Below are 6,000 nucleotides of genomic sequence, written 5' to 3'. Positions count from 1 at the left end.
TGGGACACGAAGACCGACCCACTCTACTGCGTAACATAAAGGGAAGCCTGAAGCTGATGGTGGGGGAGATACTGAGAAAACGCTCTAGAAAACAAGCTCTCTAGCTATTGCTAGGCAAATTTAAAGTGTGTTGTTCTGTAAGAAACAGAAAAAAAAAAATTAAAGTGTGTTTGCTATTGTCACAGCCCACTCCACACTCTCAATACTTACAGAACACTTCTGACACTAGGTATGTGAGGGGTTTTCCCCCCACACCAAGCAGTCATTTGGTCGACACCAGCTGGGTGTCATATAATTTAATTCAATTTTGACACTATCTTCCTAGAGATAGTGTCAGATTCCACAGGTTAAGGACTTCATTCCAGGAGGCTGCCCCCACTTCACATGCCAGTAGCAAGTCCAGGTTGTGACCTGTACTTCTGACCAGCCAGCGGTTAATCAGTGGTTCCCACGAGCCTGTCTCCAGATTTGATTAGACTCCTAGAGAGGCTCACATAACTCAGGGAAGCTATGTGTAGCCATTTCTTATCAAGGATATTATAAAGGACAGAGATGAACGTCCAGATGGAAGAAACACATAGGGCAGGTACGTGGGAAGGGGCACGGAGCTCCTAAGCCCTCTCCGGGTGCACCACTCTCCAGCACCTCCATGTGTTCAGCAATCTGGAAGCTCCCTAAACCCTATCCTTTGGGGTTTTGTGGAGGCTCATTACATAGGCGTCATTGATTATATCATTGACCATTTGTGACCGACTCAACCTTCAACCCCTTTTCCCTCCCCAAAGGTTGAGGGTGGGAAGGCAGAGCTGAAAGTTTCAGCCCTCTAACCTCATGGTTGGTTTCCCTGGCAACTAGACCCCCATCCTGAGATTATCCAGGAGCTCCCAGCCATCTCATCTCATTAGTACACACACAAAAAACCATGTATCACATCAGAGATTCCAAGTGCTTTAGGAGCTGTGTGACAGGAAACAGACAAGGTCCAAATGTATTTATTATTATAAATCTTACATATCTTGTTATAAATCACAATATCACAGGTTCACTGAGAGAATTTAAACCCAGATGAACCTCTGACTAGAATAACACAGGCCCCACACTACAGACTTTCCCCTGTCCTCTGTTTGCATTGTAGGAGCTCTGTCTGATCCGCTTTCACCCCCTGACAGAGGAGGAAGAGGTTGCCTATGTTTCTCTCTACTCCTACTCTAGCAGTTGTGGCCATTTTGGTGTCGTACCTAATAACAACAGACACATCAAGAACCTCTACCTCTTCCACTGGGTGCTGAGAACCTTATTCCATCCCCACTCTTGCCTTTCAAGGGAAAAGGTAAGCGCCATATTTGTGTTCTATTCTATTATAGGTTGATTCTAAAATATAATTCTCACTTAGCAATGTTTCCTCTCTTGTTTTCAAATTCCCAGTGTATGGTGAGTTTATGTACTAATAAATCTTTGATGATTTAAAATTATACATATACATACTTACACACACACTCACAGTCACCTAAAAGGCAAATATTTTCAGACTAAAAGAAAAAAAATGTATAGAATTTTATAAAAGTTAGTAGGAAATGTAATATAAAAGTATATGAAGAAATAAAAAACAACTTGGTTTCTTAATAAATAATTTTTAACTAGATTTTCTTTCTAGTTGATATCTCTCACAGGTATTTTATTTCCCCTACCATAGCACTTAATAAGATTATTCCTTGTTTTAAACATTGTTTGTCTCATTATACTCAAACTCATGAGGGTAGAAAAATTGTCTTATTTGATCACTATTGTATGATCCATACGATGCTTGGTATGTAGTATTTGCTTATGAGTATTAATTGAGTGAATGAAGATAGGAAAAGAGCTCAACAGACATTATTCAAATCAGCCACACAACCAGAACACATGGAGAATAAAATGGTCCAGCAATGATCATAGGGAACCAGTCATCATGTTTCTTTTAAACATGAGAGGATGTGATGGCTAATTTTATGTGTCAACTTGCCTGAGCTGTGGGGTGCCCGGATATTTGTTTAAACATTATTCTGGCTATGCCTATAAGGGTGTTTCTGGATGAGAGTAAAATTTGAATGGGTAGACTAACTAAAGAAGATTGTGCTCCTCAATGTGGGTGGGCCTTATTCAATCCATTGAAGACCTGAAAAGAAAAAAAAGGCTGATTAAGAGATAATTCTCTCTTTTTGCCTGTCTTTAAGTTGGGGCATCAATCTTCTTCTGCCTTTAGGCTTGGTCTCAAACTGGAACTTACACCATCTGTTCTCCTGATTATCAGACCTCTGGACCCAAAAAGGACATATATCATTGGCTTTCCAGGGGCTCCCTCCAGCTTGCAAACTGCAGATCTTAGGACCTTTCATCCTGCATAAGTGTATGAGCCAATTTTTTACAATAAATCTCTTTATGTGCACACACACACAAACACACACACACACACACACACACATCTCTACCACCCCAAGAAACCAACAAACACAGAAGATAAACAATATCAAAGAAAGGAACAAAAGATAATTAAGACTTCCAAACAAAATTCAATAAAATGCTAGGAGTAAATCAATACCTTTCAGTAACTTTTAATGTAAAAGGATTAAATTCCCCACTGAAAAGACACAGACTGACTGGATTAAAAAGGTAGACCCAATTATATGCTGCCTTTGAGAGAGTCACCTCACCTGTAAAGATGCACATAGACTAAGAGTGAAAGTATGGAAAAAGATATACCATGCAAATAATAGAAATGAAAAATGAGCTGGAATAGCTATTCTTATATCAGATAAAATAGCTAATTAAGAAAAGAAGAGAGAAGACCCAAATAACAAAAATTAGAAATGGAAAAGGTGCTGTTACAACTGATACCTCAGAAATACAAGGAATCATTAGAGACTACTATAAACAACTATATGCCAACAAATTTGAAAATTTGGAGGAAATAGATGAATTTCTGGACACATACAAACTACCAAAACTAAGCCAAGTAGATAGAGAAAATCTGAACAGACCAATAACAATAAAAGAGATTGAAGCTGTTATCAGAAGCATCCCAACAAAGAAAAGCCCAAGACCAGACAGGTTCACTGCAGAGTTCTACCAAACCTTCAAAGAGGAATTGACACCAATTCTCTACAAATTATTCCAAAAGATTGAAACAGAGACCATTCTCCCAAACTCATTCTATGAGGCAAACATCATCCCATACCAAAACCAGACAAAGATACATCAAAAATGGAAAACTACAGCCCAATATCCTTGATGAATATAGATGTAAAACTCCTCAATAAAATACTAGCTAACAGAATACAGCAACACATGTACAAAATTATCCACTATGATCAAGTGGGATTCATACCAGGGATGAAAGGTTGGTTCAACATACACAAATCAATAAATGTGATACACCACATCAATAAAAGCAAAGACAAAAACCATATGATCATCTCTATAGAAACTGAAAAGGCATTTGACAAAATTCAACATTTGTTCATGATAAAGACTCTCTACAAGTTAGATATACCTGGAAAGTATCTCAACACAATTAAAGCCGTATATGATAAGGCCACTGCCAATATCATCCTGAATGGGGAAAAGCTGAAAGCTTTTCCTTGACAAGTATGCCCACTCTCACCACTCCTATTTAACATATTGTTGGAAGTGCTTGCCAGAGCAATCAGAGAAGAGAAGGAAATAAAGGGCATCCAGATTGTAAAAGATGAAGTCAAACTGTCTCTGTTTGCAGATGATATGATCCTGTATATTGAACAGCCTGAACCCTCTACAGAAAAACTCTTAGAGTTGATTAATGATTTCAGGAAAGTTGCAGGATACAAAAACAACACAAAAAACTCAATAGCATTTCTATACTCCAACAGTGAACATGCAGAAAAAGAACACAAGGAAGCTAGCCCATTTACAATAGCCACCAAAAAAAAAAAAAAAATACTTACGAATAAAGTTAACCAAAGATGTGAAAAATCTCTATGAAGAGAACTACAAACCACTGTTGAGAGAAATTAAAGAGGACACAAGAAGATGGAAAGATATCCCATGCTCTTGGATTGGAAGAATTAACATTGTGAAAGTGTCCATACAACTCAAAGTGATCTACAGATTCAATGAAATCCCCATCAAAATTCCAATGGCATTTTTCTCAGAAATGGAAAAAAACTATCCAGACATTTGCATGGACTAATGGAAGACCACACACAGCCAAAGCAATCCTGAGCAAAAAAAAAAAAAAAAAGCAGAAGGCATTACACCACCTAACTTTAAACTATATTACAAAGCTATAATAACCAAAATAGCATGGTACTGGCATAAAAACAGGCACATGGATCAATGGAGTAGAATAGAGAACCCAGAAATCAACCCATACACCTACAGCCACCTGATCTTTGACAAAGGCACAAAGTCTACACACTGGGGAAGAGACTGCCTCTTCAGCAAATGGTGCTGGGAAAACTGGAATTCATATGTAGGAGAATGAAACTAGACCTGTATTTCTCACCATATACCAAAATCAACTTAAAATGGATTAAAGAATTAAATATACACCCCAAAACAATAAAACTCCTTAAAGAAAACATAGGGGAAGTGCTCTATAGGATTGGGTACAGACTTCATAAATACAACCCCAAAAGCACAGGCAACCAAATAAATAAATAAACAAGTGGGATTATATCAAACTAAAGAGCTTCTCCACAGCAAAAGAAATAATTAACAGATTGAAAAGGCAACCAACAGAGTGGGAGAAAATATTTGCAAAATATACATCTGACAAAGGATTAATATCCAGAATATACAAGGAACTCAAACAACTTTACAGCATGAAAACATGTAACCCAATTAAAAAATGGGCAAAGGAGCTGAATAGGTATTTCTCAAAGCAAGATATATGAATGGCCAACAGACACATGAAAAAATACTCAACACCACTCAGCATTCTAGAAATGCAAATCAAAACCACTTTGAGATACCATCTCACGCCAGTTAGGATGGCTAATATCCAAGAGAATGAGAATGATAAATGCTGGCGAGGTTGCAGAGAAAAAGGAATTCTCATACACTGTTGGTGGGACTGAAAAATGGTGGAGCCTTTATGGAAAATGGTATGGAGATTCATCAAACAATTACAGACAGGTCTATGATATGACCTAGCTATTCCACTGCTGCATATATACCCAGAGGAATGGAAATCATCATGTCGAAGGGATACCTGTTCTCCCATGTTTATTACATCAGTATTTACAATAGCCAAGAGTTGGAACCAGCCCAAATGTCCATCATCAGATGAGTGGATAAGGAAACTGTGGTATATCTACACAATGGAATACTACTCTGCTATAAAAAAGAATGAAATACTGCCATTTGCAGAACATGGATGTACTTAGAAAAAATTATATTAAGTAAAATCAGGCACAGAAAGAGAAATACCACATGTTCTCACTTATTTGTGGGAGTTAAAAATCAATCAATCAATAAACATACAATCAAATAACAAGGGGTGCAGGGAAGAAGACACAATGATCACAACAATTCCTTGAACTTGTTAAGACAAAGTGAACAGATATGATGATCGGTGCGAGTGGGGAGAGGAAGGGGGGAAGAGGAATTGGTAAAGAAACATGAAAATCAACCACATTGTATATTGATAAATTAAAATAAAAAAATAAAGAAAAAGAAAAGGAAGGAAGGAAGGAGGGAGGGAGGGAGTGAAGGAAAGAAGGAAAGAAAGAAGGAAAGAAGGAAGGAAAAGAAAGAAAGAAAAACTTTAAAGCACAATTGTAGGCACAGCTCAGAGATATTGCAGCTTCTGTTCCAGACCACCATAATAAAGTGAGTATTTCCATAAAGCAAGTCACGAACTTTTTGGCTTACCAGTGCATATAAAAGTTATATTTACTCTATACCACATTGTATTACGTGTGTAGTATCATCAAGTCTGAGAAAACAATGTACATTGGTCATGTGAGCCTTCAGCAAATTATA

The sequence above is a fragment of the Cynocephalus volans genome, chromosome 1 (assembly GCF_027409185.1).
Source record: "Cynocephalus volans isolate mCynVol1 chromosome 1, mCynVol1.pri, whole genome shotgun sequence".
NCBI classification, from domain to species: Eukaryota; Metazoa; Chordata; class Mammalia; order Dermoptera; family Cynocephalidae; genus Cynocephalus; species Cynocephalus volans.
This window is presented reverse-complemented; position numbering follows the sequence as displayed.